The sequence below is a fragment of the Nycticebus coucang genome, chromosome 17 (genome assembly GCF_027406575.1).
Source record: "Nycticebus coucang isolate mNycCou1 chromosome 17, mNycCou1.pri, whole genome shotgun sequence".
NCBI lineage: Eukaryota > Metazoa > Chordata > Mammalia > Primates > Lorisidae > Nycticebus > Nycticebus coucang.
Window position 1 is genome coordinate 15,782,586 of NC_069796.1, and position 16,065 is coordinate 15,798,650.

The 16,065-nt window shown below is 36.1% G+C and overlaps 2 long non-coding RNA genes across 2 annotated transcripts in view; one reads left to right on the forward strand and one right to left on the reverse strand.

The window, feature by feature from the left end:
• LOC128568729 (uncharacterized) overlaps nucleotides 1-16,065 on the forward strand; it is a 154,847-nt gene that overhangs the window by 109,770 nt on the left and 29,012 nt on the right. The window lies entirely within an intron of this gene.
• Nucleotides 8,218-16,065, reverse strand: part of LOC128568728 (uncharacterized) — a 41,972-nt gene continuing 34,124 nt past the window's right edge. Inside the window, exons 2-3 of the long non-coding RNA XR_008375203.1 lie at nucleotides 10,606-10,689; nucleotides 8,218-8,440 (exon numbers count right to left, since the gene is read on the reverse strand). This is a non-coding gene — a long non-coding RNA (uncharacterized LOC128568728). The remainder of the gene's footprint in view (nucleotides 8,441-10,605; nucleotides 10,690-16,065) is intronic.

A 16,065-nucleotide genomic window follows, 5' to 3' on the forward strand; every position in this document is an offset into this window, starting at 1 on the left:
CCAAAAGTCATGATACTTTAGAAGACAGTCACCATCAAGGCAGATAGGCATCAGACCCAGATAGGGATGTCTGAAGAGATGTGATTAGTAACGCAACCAGGAGGCGACCTCGGAATATGTATAGTTAGCTTCTCAGAGTGCTGGGAGAGAGTAGTGTCTTCTACCACGTCACCCTATTGTTCAAGTAGAAAGGTTAAATGGGGCATTTTTAAACAAGAGTGGTTAAAAACACATAATTTGTAAACCTGACATAATTAATAGAGAATGTAGTTCAGCAATATTAAAAATGAAATTAAAAGGAAGATATGAAAAAGAGAAGCAGCACTAAGCCAAAAATAAGCATAACTGTTTTTCGTATATTTTTATTTGTTATTTCATAAAGCATAATTTATAATTGAGTATTAATCATTTAAAATGTAAAATTAAGAACTGAAATCTCACAGGATTTCAACATTGGGAGAGAATAGGAGGTTATAAGTACTTAATAGAGTGAAGCTGCAAAAATAAAAATAACTTCTACATAAACTACACATATATTTAAATACAAATGTTAAAATTTTTAGTAAAACTACTGGAGTAGCAGAAACAGGAGGAATAACTGCCATCTAGTTAAAGGGAAAACATGGTATAAAAATACGTTAAACTAACATAATCAACCCCATACATGTATCAAAGGGTAAAAGAAGAATGAACAATAATACCCAGTAAACACATGTATAATACACACAAAAGTGATGAGTGGGGCAAGTCCAAGGGATAAGAAATAAATGTAAGTGGTTTACATGGCCCTGTTTAAAAAATTGCTGAATCATAGGTTGGAAAAATGGACATCCCACTGTACTATTTTTTATATGTCCAGAGACATATAAGTGAAATGACTCAAGAAAGGTTAAAATATATGGATGAGCAAAGTTATTCTAAGCAAATACTAATAACAATAATGATGACAGAAACCATTGTAACATGTTAATACTAGATAAAATAGAATTCATGGCTAAAATTATTTAAAGAGTAATAGCAATGTATTTCATGTTGATAAGAGGTTCAGTTCAACAGGAAGCGTGTCTATAATGAACCTTGATCTGTCAGGAGCCATAGTTTCAAATAAGAAAGGCATAAATCAATAAAAATATGAGAAAACATTCATTGACATGTAAGGGTGAGCTTATGCATGTGTTTTAGAAACGGGCAGTTTAAGCAAAATTTAGAATAAAACTGTAGACTGTAGTGAATATGCATTAAAATGATCAAACTTGTACCTGAGAGCTATTATGCTTAGGAGTTAGTTATGTGGGGCCACATACAGGATGAAAACTACATTTTGTTTGGTAATTCTTACCTCCTTCCCTCTCCCTCCCTCCCTCCATCTCTCCCTTGGTCCTTCTCTCCTTCCCTCCCTCTCTCTCGTCCTTTCTCCTTCTCTCCCTTTCTTACTTTCTTTTATCTATTTAGATACCTACTATTATCATCTATTTATTTTGTATCCATCCCTATTTTCTTTATCGCAAATTATTCAAACATATTCAAAGGATGGTAGAGGACAAAGTCTCCTCCCTGTGACCTCATCCCCCAGTTCTTCACTGAAAATGCAGCTACATTTTCAGTTTCTGCATCATTCCAAGCCATGTATGCAAATACAAGTTTATACCAGTATGTAAATGTCTATATCTAGGAATCTATTTCTGCTTCTTCTTTTTTTTTTTTTTGTTCCAGTTTTTGGCCAGGGCTGGGTTTGAACCTGCCACCTCCAGCATATGGGGCCGGCGTCCTACCCCTCTGAGCCACAGGCGCCGCCCCTATTTCTGCTTCTTAAAAACACCTGTATGTGGATAGATGTGTTTCTCCATGTTAATAAATGTTTTCCACAGCATTATTTTATAGTTATAGATAGTTAGAGATGTTTTATAAACATGTCATTTTGTAGCTATTTATGAGTAATGTGTCTGTGACCAGTCTTACAAATATTTTGGTGATCAATTCCTGCAAGTAGAACCAAATGTGGATCAATGGAAAGGAACATTTTTAAGATTTTTGAATCTGTGTCACCAAGTTGTTTTCTAGAATGTTTTCCTTGTGTTTTTATTGTGAATTATGTTCAACAAATGAGTAAAGTCTTAGCTAAGACATTTGCTAATGATGAACTGAGATTCGAGAATACTAAACCAGTTTCAAGTTGAAGGTCCAGGTGGGTTTTTTGTGTATTTAAATGTAACAGCCCAAATTTGCTATTGCCAAGAATAAGTTTTATTTGTGCATATTTCTTGCCAGAAGATGGCTGAACATGAGGGTAAAGAGTGTCAGAAAATGAATAGAGAACCCAGCATATTGTGGCTGCTTCTGAAGTTTAGCTTAAAGTACATTCCATCACTTTCTAATATGATGAAGATAGAGAAATATTCTTTAAAGGGAGTGACAGCAGGATAAAGTTTTGTTTTAGAGAGTTGTACAACTTTAAAAAAAATGAATAAGGCAAGAAAGTAACCACAACTTGTTGAATAACATAAAATACCAAATTTGGGATGGGCTATGGCACTATGTCAGTGGTTCCAAAAGAATAATAGTCCTCTAATATATTAACAGGGAAAGGGTTTCACAGAAAAATTAATTTGCAATTTGGAAACACTACTTACAGTATCAACACAATTGAAAATTCACAATTCATATTAGTGTATTAGTGGCTCTGAGAAGTTCAGTTTTCTAAAAAACTTCCTTAAATTCGTTTTACTCGGTATTTTTGAGATTTATTTAACTAGTATCCTACCCCTCTTTTAAAAAGACATGGCACCTCTTAAATAGCCTCAGAATTAGTGTTTTAGAGAATGTTCTTAATGATACTGGTCTACACTATGGTGGCTTCATTTAAATAATACCAAAATATTTTGTTGGTACAAATTCCTAGGAGCTATGTTAAAATTATTGAGTGACGAGACTGGTATTTTGGGACCTGTCATTCAGCTGAGTCATAGAAATGAATCACGCTGAATTAGACGGCTTTACCTTCTCATGTCTACGTTGACAACATGTTAGTACTGTATCATAATCAGCCAATCCCTGTAATTACAAGAGGTGTTAAAAAAGTTCCACGATTTTCTTCTGACGCCTGTGGACAGATAGGGATGCATGACTTAGCAACCCCGTTGTGTAGACTTGCCATTTCTACAACCACTCTGATCAAAGTATGTCAATGTCCATTTATTTTCAAATGGACAGGTTGAAGCAGGTAGGATTGCTAAGAAAAGGAAGAGGAAGCTGTTGTAGACTGTAGAATAAAGCAAAAAAAAAAACAGTTCATTGCCCCACCCCGCTAGATCATCTGTTAGTCTAACATCAGGTTATATTACCTGATCAATAGTGGCTGGCAGAGATCTCTTAATTCTACCCACCAGTAATTAATAGGAACGATCTTAATTATACATCATTATTTTAAAAATTATAAATAGCATATATCAATCTTCTTTCACTTCACGCCTGGCTTGTTTTACTTCAAGTTCTTCCTTATGATAGAAATTATTCTTCTTTAAAAGATTTAAAGTGAAGCTTGTATTTTATTTTTTTAATTTTTATATCTGTATCACTTGCTTTGATTACAAATTTATGCATGCTGGTTCTGAAGAATTCAAACAGTCAGATACATCTGAAGTAAAGAGTAAATACTCCTCCCTCCCCTAACCCTACTATCCAAGAAGTAATCAATGTTAGCAGTTTGATGTAAATAACGTCAAAGCTGAAAAAACAAACATTTATAATTTTTATTTATTTACAAATGTATACTTTTTACTTTTGCAAAATCTTATCACATTAATTGTACATTCCTGGAACTTACTTTTTCACCCTTTAACAATATTTTAATACCATTTCATTTCAGTATCTATGGATCTACACTGTTTATTTTTGGCTGCTTAATAATCCAATATATGTGTATATCAAAATTTGTTTTACTAATTTCCAGTTTATCAGTGATTATATGATTGTATATGTTTTTTCTTTTCTTTATAAACAATGCACAGTGTTTTGCACCAGGTAATTGTGCAACTGCATCTTAATCAATTCTGAAATCAACATGGGAGGCAACAATTCCTAGAAATTAACTCATAAATTAATTAAATGACAGTACTTAGTTTAATATGTATAATACAAACCTGCATAATCATACATACACATGTATAATATATACAAGAATGTACACTATACGATGAATTCATACACCAACTGCATTTTATAGTGTTGTAATCATACTAAAAAGACAATGCATGTTTCAACTTCTTTACAGGTGGAGATTTTATGGTAATAGATCTTTTTGTACTCATGCAATCATTCTAGACTGTACATGATTTTGTAGACAAGATGATTTTTATTAATATATAAATGTGATCCTGTCATTTCCCTGCCTAAAACTTTTCACTGACTTTCAGCAGAATTCAGATGACATCTCAGATCTTTACCATGGCCCACGTGGTTCTGCCCAGCTCACTCCCTGTCTCTTCAGGTTCATCTTGAGACACTCTCCCGATCTCTCACTGGTCTTGGGCCACCCTGGTCTTTAGTTTATTAAATGTGCCTTCTCCTATGGTCTTAATTTTGCTTGGAAATTTCTTCTTTCTGCTGATCCTTAGATAATCCTTCATGAGACCCCAACTACTCATGTATGCTTTTATTAGTCTCATTTCAATCACCGTTTTAAAACTAGGATATTTATCATAATTTTAATTATATGTATATTTGTTCTTGTTATTGGTTTATTCAACAATCTGTATCATCTCTTTTATGAGAATACAGGCTTCCTAAAATTTTCACCACTATATCCTCAGCTCCTAGCACATAATAATCACCCACTAAATAGTGAAAACGATAGTGAAACCATTGCAGAGCAATTCACAACACTGCTGTAAGTGGTGGATCTACAAACACATCTATTCTTCACTGCAGTCTTATAAATTGGCATGACAATAACTCCCATTTTGCAGATGAGAAAAGGAGATTGTTAAGCCACCTGGTTAAGACCATACAGGTGTAAGTGGCAGAGCTGGGATGTGAACATATGTAATCTGGCTCTGACATTGGTGCTCTTGACCACTGTGGCAGTGTCTCAATATTTTCAACAAGAGAACTAATACACACCAGTAAAAACACCCCAGGACAAAAAGGCAGCAACTACCCACAATTTTAACTTCATCCAGAATATTATTTATTAGGTTAAGATGTTTTTCTCTGTTTGGTCTTATTTTTGAGATGTTTTTATCACTAATTATTATCTTCATCATGTTTAATAAGTGAAAAACAAATGAAGATGTAAAAAAACTCTATGGGTCTATTTGTTATGGGGGAAAGGGTTGAGTTTAAAAAATTAAAAGATCTAAGAAAAAGAGGATTGTGTTTACTGTCACTTCAGACTGCCAAATTTTTCTCTCCAAAAGGTTGTATTGATTTTCTATGAGTCCAGTTCCTGAAAGTGCCCTTTCCTCCCAAACATCGAATGCGATTTGTCTTTTCCATTTTTGTCACTTTGATGTGTGTTTCAAACAAAGATGTCAGGCTTTGGTTAAATAAATATTGAGCCCGTCATAAGTGCTGGATGTCAAAGCCCTTGGTGAGTGCCTTTTTGCTAAGAGCTTTCTGGTTAACAACATTTGCACAAATCAGAAGGGTAGTTATTGGCATTGCATTTTAAAGGTGAAGAAACAGGTGCAGAAATTTAGTGGCTTTCGCAGTTACACAGAGGTCTCTGACTCTCTAGTTCTTTCTGCTTGTATGAGAATAATGCATATCACATTTCTAAAATTTTCAGGCTTTAGGATTCAACCAAAGCACTTACTATATCCTTAGTTCTAATTTTACTTATATGTATATTTGTTGTGGTTATTATATATATATATTTGTTGTTAGGTGTGGTATTTAATAGAACACAAGAAGCATCATACTTGTTTTCTACCCTTAACGAACATGCACTTCAATTATATAAGCCACACTACCATTTATGACTTAGAGACACACCGTATAAAACAACAAATGATTAAGTAATAAGCTGTATAGTAGAGACTACAAATAACCTATTATCAGCAATATGTTTTGAGTGTCATTATATGCTGGACACTGAGGGAGGAGAGGTAAGACGTGCGTAGTCAAGAAAGCTGTGGGCAGATAGGTAGAGGTCAGTGACAGAGACTACGTCTGATCAGATCCTGAAGAATGATTAGGATTTAAATAGTTCAGGATGTGGCTCTTCCAACAAGGGCCACAGGATGACAGAAGGTTGAGGGTTCAGAATGAATGCAACCCATGTAAGAGACATTTTCTTTCATTGTGAAAAACGATCCCACAAATAAAATCACTTGCTCTATCAGAAAATTTAATAGATAGCTGAAAGTACTTAATGAAACACCCTGTAATCACTGTGTGGTAGAGCAATCAGGAATCATATAGCAGGATTCACTAATAAGGTCATTTAAACTCATTGCTGAGGATGAGAAGAACTGAACTCTGAAGGACATCTTGATAGGATTCCACTTGGCCTTGACACTATGTGTTCTGCTACCCTGAGGCATATGGTGCATGTTTGTAGGGTTCTATGTGAAAACTTACATAAATTAAGCCTCTGCATTTGCCCTTAAGAAAGAAAAATAAGCAAGTTGCGCTGAAACCTGAAAGCAATTGTCTAAACCCCAACTCTGTGTGTCTAGTTATTTACTTATGAACACAGACTCCTGAAAGATGAGTTCTATAAACAGGAAAAGCCAATCACTCTTCTTTTTTTTTTTTTTTAATTAAATCATAGCTGTGTACATTAATGTGATCACAGGGCACCATACACTGGTTTTATAGACCATTTGACACATTTTCATCACACTGGTTAACATAGCCTTCCTGGCATTTTCTTAGTTATTGTGTTAAGACATTTACATTCTACATTTACTAAGTTTCACATATACCCTTGTAAGATGCACCACAGGTGTAATCACACCAATCACCCTCCTTCCGCCCACCTCTCCTCCCCACTCCCGTTCCCTCCTCCCTTTCCTCCTTCCCCGTATTCTTGGGTTATAGCTTTCATGTGAAAGCCATAAATTAGTTTCATAGTAGTATCCATACATTGGATACTTTTTCTTCCATTCCTGAGATACTTTACTAAGAAGAATACGTTCCAGCTCCATCCATGTAAACCACTCTTCTTAACATGTTGATTATTTTAAGACCTGGATAAAACATGTGAAAGAGCCCGCAGTATAGAACCACCAATCGTTAGTCTTACAGATTCATTACAATGTGTCACAAGAAATTTCTGGATACTTCCTTTTGACCAGCTTGGGTGAGAAGGTGATCTACCTTTTTAAGCTGCTATCTGAATTGTGGATCATTTTCATAACCTTACAGGTGAACGGAGGATAATTATAAGATCTACTCCATAGAGTTGCACAAATTAGGGAGTGTTTAATGTATATGATTTCCACAATGACCACATAAACTAGACACCAACTAAGTGTCTCAAAGATAACGTCTCCCTTTTTGGCAAAGGCTGGGCTGTTGTGTACTACTTACATAATCTAAAGAATTTTTAGCAAAACAAGGAGACATCTTGTTGACATTAAAATGTGCACATCAATTCCTGCTATCGTTCCAACCCTAATTCGAAATAACAGATGTCGACCTAATGTACAGCTTTGAGAGTAATAGAAAACTCCAGGCTTTTTAAATTTCCTAGGCTGGCAACAAACTGTGAGATTAAGTTGTTATTACGACCTTCGTGTGTGTAAATTTAGCCAAGTTATTTTGCAAGTCTCTAAAATGGTATTATGTCAGCAAGTCTTTAGGATGTGGCCCTTGAGGAAAAGATTAGCTTTTTGCTTGTGTTAGAAATTGCAGTCCTCTGATGGCTTTCTGTGATTAGCACTTGTTGAACACTTACAGAATTTCTTATCGGGAAGATATAATTGGATCTCCTACATTTTTGCATCTTCAAATGTATCTCTGCTTGGCCACCTGAGAAAGCATTTCAGCAGAAACACTTGTTAATGGATTTTCCCTTATCCTTGGTTTACTTCTAATGCAACAATAATCACATATATTTCCAGAGTGCTTTTTATCCTCAAATACAGCAGAGTTCTTTAGAAACTATACATAATTCTGAAATCTCCTGTCCCATCTCAGCACGGGCTCTCTCTCTGGGGTAGGATGCGGGCCTAGCAGCAGAGAAAAGGAGGAATACAGTGAGGAGGGCTCCAGGATGAGGGGAGACTGGGAGGGGGCAGAATTGTTTTGTGTTGGAAATGCCAACCTCCCGGGCCTTCAAGCTGAATGCAAATAAGTCCTCCTGGAACGGGCCATTCTGCTCAGGGCCACCGTTCATGCTTTGCTCCCACTGTTTTTGTTCCAAACACTCCTGAGGATCTTCTTGCCATCAAAGCCAGGAGACAGATAGCTTTAGTTGCAGAGAGTAAAAATTCCTCTGAAAAAAAAAAAAAATCAGTGAAATTAGCAGCTTTGGTGTAAAAATATAAATATGACTTTGTTATTTTCTCTGTTTTAATGGATGCATAGGCCTCTTTCCCAATTTCCAGAAAAATAAATTATTAATTTGTCCCATTTTATAAATTATGTAAAAATGGAATTATGGACTATGGACTATATTATGTCAGCTTCTTTTGCTTAAAACTACGTTTGAGATTCACCCAGGTGTGGGATATAGTCGTGTGCGTATATTTACACTGTGAAAAGTACTATATTTATATTCCACAATTTATTTTACTTTTTTTTTCCACATATGGGTATGTGTAAATTATGTGACATTTACTTGAATACATAAAACAATTTTCATAGCAATCAAAATGGTAAGGTCAACTCTGTGTCAGTTGGTCGTGTATGCGTGTGGGTGTGTGTGTAGGTGTGTGTACATGTGGATACGTAGATGTGTATGTATGTGTAAATGTGTATGTGTTTATATGTTGAGAAATCTCTGCAATCCCAGGTACCTTACAATTCTGCCAAAAGGAGTTTTTCTTTTTAGGTTTAACTTAATAATGGAGGAAAAAAACAGAAGGGTTAGGCTATCAACAGGTAAATATCCAATTATACATCCGTCTTTTGGTGACTAGTTCACATAAGTTTGTGTTCCGTTTTTAAGCCCCTCATTTTTTCCAATACACCTTTACCCATATGAGAAAGGTGGGTACCATGTCTAAGATATGTTACAAATAGCACAGACACATAAAGAGCAAAATGGAACCTCAAGCAACGATTCGCCTGTGAACCAACCAGTAAGCAAGATACTAACTTAGCACAGATATGGTTCAAAAAACACTGAAACTACTAACTAAATAGTGACAGTATTTTATTGAGAAAAGTCAGCATAGATAAAATCTACTTACTTTAACTTGATAAGTAGTTAAGGTCCGTATTTCATTTAGAAACACTTTTTCACACGCAGGGCGACTCTCTGTAGGTATAGATTCGGGATACTTGATTATGTTTCATACACTGCTAACCTGATGTAATCTGTAAATTCGCCTCTATGGTTGTCTTTGGAATGCTCATTTGGATTCACTCCACGCTTAGTCAAGAAAATGGGATGCTTTGCTTTGTACAGCTAATAAAATGACAAGATGAACCAGCTGTATAGCCATTTTTGAACAAAAGCTGTGATGCGAATAAAGACATCAAAAGTACACAGATCACAAGCACACAGCCCAATGGCTCATTACTATGAGTACCTGTGCGTGTAACTACAAACAAGGTTAAGAAGAGGAATCTTACCGGAATCCCAGCACCCTCTCTCATGCCCACCCATCACTCCCTTTTCTCTTCCTCTTCTGATTTCCAACAACCTACATTAGCTTTGATGGTTTTTAAGATTTCATAAAAATGGGATGATGTTTTATTTTTGAGTCAGCTTCCAAGTTTTGAGAGAGCCGTAGTTCTTTTGTTTGCACTGCTGAATAGTATTACATTATGTAAATATACCACTGTTTATTTTCCTCCTCTCTTGATAGCTATTTTGGTTGCTTGAATTTTTGGTTATTAGGAAAATTGTTACTCTGAATATTTCATGTTCCTGTCTTTTGGTATACACATATCTCCGTTTCTCTTGATATACAACTTGGTGTAGATTTGTTGAACTGAGGATATATGCCATTTTTATTTTAGTAGATGCTGCCAAGCAGTGTCCCATATAACTTTTACCAATTTCCAATCCCACCAGCTGTGTACAGGAGTTCCTATTGTTCTCCATATACTTGGTACTGCAAGTCTTTTTAATTTTAGCCATTTTGGCTGAGTAGTCATATCTTAGGACACTTTTTATTTGCATTTTCCAAATTACAAATGAGGTTGCATCTTTTCATATGTTTATGGGTCGTACAGATATTGAGAACGATAAATTTTTACCTATTTAGCTTTCGGTTATTGAAGTCACTTTCATTGCATGCATTACTCAACTCTCCGCTGTAGCTCTGTCTATGCAAACATAGACACACACTAGAACATCGCTAATTCTGACTTTCCTTTCACCATCTCACAGTGTGTGAGACACACACTAGAACATCACTAATTCTGACTTTCCTTTCACCATCTCACAGTGTGTGAGGAAGAGACAGCCGGAAGCACAGTGTCACTGACCTTAGCAAGTGGCGAACCCACGACCCGTGTTCTCAAATTGCTACTTGGCCAACTATTCCAGGCTCCCTTTGTGGTCTTTTCTTTCTGTAAAGAAAAAAGAAAAATACATTTTCTGATGACGAAGATAAAAACTTATGAGGTGGGGAGGACGATTTTACACAGATTTGCAGGAAAGGCCTCTTTGAGAAGTTATCACTTGCCCACAGATTTGAACATGGCGAAGAAATTAACGAAGTAAAAGTGGGTTAATTTGGATGGTGTTGGTTTAGCTGGTCTGCGTCCTGTGATAGGGTGAAGTTGGAGAGTTATGATTAGGAAAGTGATGTGATGACTCTGGTTTCTGTGTGGGAAGGATAGAGCTTAGGTAAGGAGGCTGAAAGCGAGGAGACTACTTAGGCAGAGACGGCAGGTGGGTGATGATGGGGGCTGGTTGAGGGGAGCCCTGGATATATCCCGAAGATAAACTCCAAACACCTGCTGAGGGATGGCGGGCAGGATTTTAGGGAAAGGGAGGATCAAAGATGATGCTCATTTTTTTTTTTTTTTTTTGCCAGGGCAAGTGTGTAACAAACTTTCTTTTACAAATGTAGAGAAACCTGGGGGAACAGGAGTTCTGCAGTAGGGGGTAGAGAAAAAGCTTTCTTTGGCAAAAGTTAAGTTTGAGATACTTATTAGACATCTAAGTGAGGATGTTGAATAGGTTGTTAGTTACACATCTGAGTCCAGAGTATAAGAGAGAGGGCAGGTCTACAGTATACAAGTGGGGCTCATTTAAATTTTAATTAAAGTCAGAGAATTGGATAAAAAGACTTACAGGTGAGTAAATGTAGAAACGAGAGGAAGAGGGAGATCTAAGGACTGCATCTTGAGACATTGTAATATTTAGATGCTTAGAGGACAAGGGAACACCAACAAATGTTCTCAAACATTTTCCTCACCCAACTTTTGGGAAAAGATTAAAAGATAAAAAGGAGTCTTTTCCCGAAAGTTGGGTGAGGAAAATGTTTGATAAAGAAGGGACCAGGCAGCTGTATCAGACATAGATGAAAAGTCGACTAAAGTGAGGGCTGAAAAGTGAACATTGTCTTCAGAAAGACAGAGGTTGGTGGTGGGATCCAGCAGCGTGATTTCAGAGCAGCCGTGAGGGCCAAGCTGTTATTGGAGAGGATAGAGGAGAGGACGTGGGATAAAGAACTTCAGACTGGGAGCACAATCTTCCTCCACGTTTCAACATAAAGAGAGGCAGAGAAATGGGATAATAGCTGGGAAGGCTCATGGGCATCTTTGCATTTTTTGTTTTAATAGGAAAAATAACAAAATGTTTGCATTCTTATGGAAGCTATACAGCAGAGAAGGAGAAAATGATAATTCCTGGAAAGATAATGAAGGAAAACAAAATACAAATTTGGTGGAGAAACAGCATTAAGAAAGTGCTATCAACTACAATAGGTACTAGCCACATGGCAATGATACATAAAGCTCTTATTGTTTACAATTAAGACAATAATCCCTCCTGAAACATTATTTTCCCAAACATAAATCATGCATCTTGTGTTTTCTCCTTTTTTCCTTTTTTTTAAATCAAATCATAGCCGTGTACATTAATGTGATCATGGGGCACCATACACTGGTTTTATAGACTGTTTGACATATTTTCATCACACTGCTTAACATAGCCATCCTGGCATTTTCTTAGTTATTGTGTTAAGACATTTATATTCTACATTTACTAAGTTTCACATGTACTCTTGTAAGATGCACCGTAGGTGTAATCCCACCAATCACCCTGCCTCTGCCCATCCTCCCTCCCCTCCCTCTCCCCCTTCCCCATATTCTTAGGTTATAACTGGGTTATAGCTTTCATGTGAGAGCCATAAATTAGTTTCATAGTAGGACTGAGTACATTGGATACTTTTTCTTCCTTTCTTGAGATACTTTACTAAGAAGAATATGTTCCAGCTCCATCCATGTAAACATGAAAGAGGTAAAGTCTCCATCTTTCTTTAAGGCTGCATAATATTCCATGGTGTACATATACCACAATTTATTAATCCATTCGTGGATCGATGGGCACTTGGGCTTTTTCTATGACTTAGCAATTATGAATTGGGCTGCAATAAACATTCTGGTACAAATACCTTTGCTATAATATGATTTTTGGTCTTCTGGGTATATACCTAGTAGAGGAATGATAGGGTTGAATGGCAGGTCTATTTTTAGATCTCTAAGTGTTCTCCAGACATCTTTCCAAAAGGAATGTATTAATTTGCATTCCCATCAGCACTGTAGAAGTGTTCCTTTTTCTCCACATCCACACCAACATCTCTGGTCTTGGATTTTGTGATATGGGCTAATCTTACTACAGTTAGATGATATTTCAAAGTAGTTTTGATTTGCATTTCTCTGATGATTAAGAATGATGAACATTTTTTCATATATCTGTAGGCTATGCACCTGTCTTCTTCAGAGAAGTTTGTCTTTAAGTCCCTTGTCCACCCTGAAATGGGATCCCTTGTTCTTTTCTTGCTAATGCGTTTGAGTTCTCTATGGATTCTGGTTATTAAACCGTTGTTGGATACATAACCTGCAAATATCTTCTCCCATTCTGAGGGCTGTCTGCTTGTTATACTTACAGTGTTCTTGGCCGTGCAGAAGCTTTTTAGTTTGATCAGGTCCCAGTAGGGTATTTTTGAAACTGCTTCAATTGCCCAGGGGGTCCTCCTCTTAAAATATTCGCCCAGACCGATTTCTTCAAGAGTTTTCCTTGCATTTTCTTCTAGTATTTTTACTAGAAGTTTCATTTCTTAAGTTTAAATCTTTAATCCAGTGAGAGTCTATCATAGTTAATGGTGAAAGTTGTGGGTCCAGTTTCAGTCTTCTACAGGTTGGCAGCCAGTTCACCCAGCACCATTTGTTAAATAGGGAATCTTTTCCCCATTGAAAGTTTTTAATTGGCTTGTCAAAGATCAAATAATGGTAAGTAGCTGGATTCATCTCTTGGTTCTCTATTCTGTTCCATACATCTACCTCTGTGTTTTTGTGCCAGTACCATGCTGTTTTGATCACTATCGATTTATAGTACAGTCTCAGGTCTGGTAGCGTGATTCTTCCTGCATTGTTTGCATTTATGAGTAATGTCTTGGCTATTCGAGGTTTTTTCTGATTCCATGTAAAATGAAGTATTATTTTTTTCAAGATCTTTGAGGTATGACAGTGGAGCTTTAATAGGGATTACATTAAAATTGTATTTTGCTTTGGGTAGTATGGACATTTTAACAATGTTGATTCTTCCCAGCCATGAGCATGGTATGTTTTTCCATTTGTTAACATTTTCAGCTATTTCTTTTCTTAAAGTTTCATAGTTCTCTTTATAGAGATCTTTCACGTCCTTTGTTAGATAAACTCCCAAATATTTGATCTTCTTTGGCACTACTGTGAAAGGAAAAGAGTCTTTAACTGTTTTTTCAGCTTGACTATTGTTGGTATATATAATGGCTACTGATTTATGAATGTTGATATTGTAACCTGAGATGCTGCTGTATTCTTTGATCACTTCTAAGAGTTTTGTAGTAGGATCCCTGGTGTTATCCAGATATACAATCATATCATCTGCGAAGAGTGAAAGTTTGATTTCTTCTGACCCTATTTGGATACCCTTGATCGCCTTTTCTTCCCTAATTGCAGTGGCTAAAACTTCCATTACAATGTTAAAGAGCAGTAGAGACAATGGGCAGCCTTGTCTGGTTCCTGATCTGAGTGGAAATGATTTCAATTTAACTCCATTCAATACGATATTGGCTGTAGGTTTGCTGTAGATGACCTCTATCATTTTAACAATTGTCCCTTCTATACCAATTATTTTAAGTATTCTGATCATGAAGCGATGCTGGATATTATCAAAAGTATTTTCTGCATCAAGTGAGAGAATCATATGGTCTTTGTTTGTTAATCTGTTTATGTGCTGAATTATATTTATAGATTTACATATATTGAACCAGCCTTCAGACCCTGGGATAAAACTGATTTAGTCATGATGTATAATTTGTTTGATGTGTTGCTGGATTCTGTTTGTTAAGATCTTGTTGAATATTTTTGCATCTATATTCATTAGTGATATTGTTCTCTAATTTTCTTTTCTTGTTGAATCTTTTCCTGGTTTGGGGATCAGGGTGATGTTTGCTTCATAGAACCTGTTGGGTAGTCTTCCTCCTTTTTCTATATTTTGGAACAGGTTGAATATTATAGGTACTAGTTCCTCCTTAAAGGTTTGGTAGAATTCTGACATGAAGCCATCTGGTCCCGGGCTTTTCTTTTTAGGGAGATTTTGTATGATTGATGCTATTTCAGAACTTGATAGGGGCCTGTTCAACATTTCCACTTGATTCTGGCTAAGTCTTGGAACGTGACGTGCTTCCAAGTATTGGTCAATTTCCTTCAGATTTTCTGAGAATAAAGTTTCTTGTAATATTCATTAAAGATTTTTTGAATTTCTGAGGAGTCCGTTGTTATTTCATCTTTGTCATTTCTGATTTATGAAATTAGAGACTTTACTCCTTTTTTCCTGGTTAGGTTAGCCAAACCTGGTTAGGTTATCTATTTTATTGACCTTTTAAAAAAACCAACTTTTTGATTTATTGATCTTTTGTATAATTCTTTTGTTTTCAATTTCATTTAATTCTGCTCTAATTTTGTTTATTTCTTTTCTTCTAGTGGGTTTGGGGTTGAAATATTCTTCCTTTTCCACTTGCTTGAGATGTCCCATTAAGTTGTTAACTTTCTCTCTTTCCGTTCTCTTGTGGAAGTCTTGCAGTGCTATAAATTTCCCTCTTAGGACTGCCTTTGTGGTGTCCCAGAGGTTCTGATAATTTGTGTCTTCATTGTCATTTTGTTCCCCAAATTTGGCAATTTCCTTCTTAATCTCATCTATAACCCAGCTATCATTCAGCATAAGGTTATTTAACTTCCAGGTTTTCGTATGAGTATGCAGATGCCTGTTGTTACTGAGTTCAACTTTTATTCCATGGTAGTCCAAGAAGATGCAAGGAATAATTTCTATTCCTTTAAATTTACTGAGGTTAGACTTGTGACCTAAGTTGTGATCAATTTTGGAGTATGTTCCGTGAGCTGATGAGAAGTATGTGTATTCAGTTTTGTTGGGATGAAATGTTCTGTAGATGTCTGTTAAATCCAAATGTTGGATGGTTAGGTTTAAATCTAAAATTTCTTCGCTCAGCTTCTTATTGGAGGATCTATCCAACACTGCCAAAGGAGTGTTAAAATCTCCAACTATATGGAGCTGGAGGAAATCAAGTTGCTCATCTCTGTTAGTGTTTCTCTTATAGTGCACCTTCTCTTGAGGTGCACTCTGGTTGGGTGCATAGATATTAGTAATTGAAATCACATCATATTGAGTATTACCCTTAACAAATATGAAGTGGCCATTCTTATCCTTCCTTACTT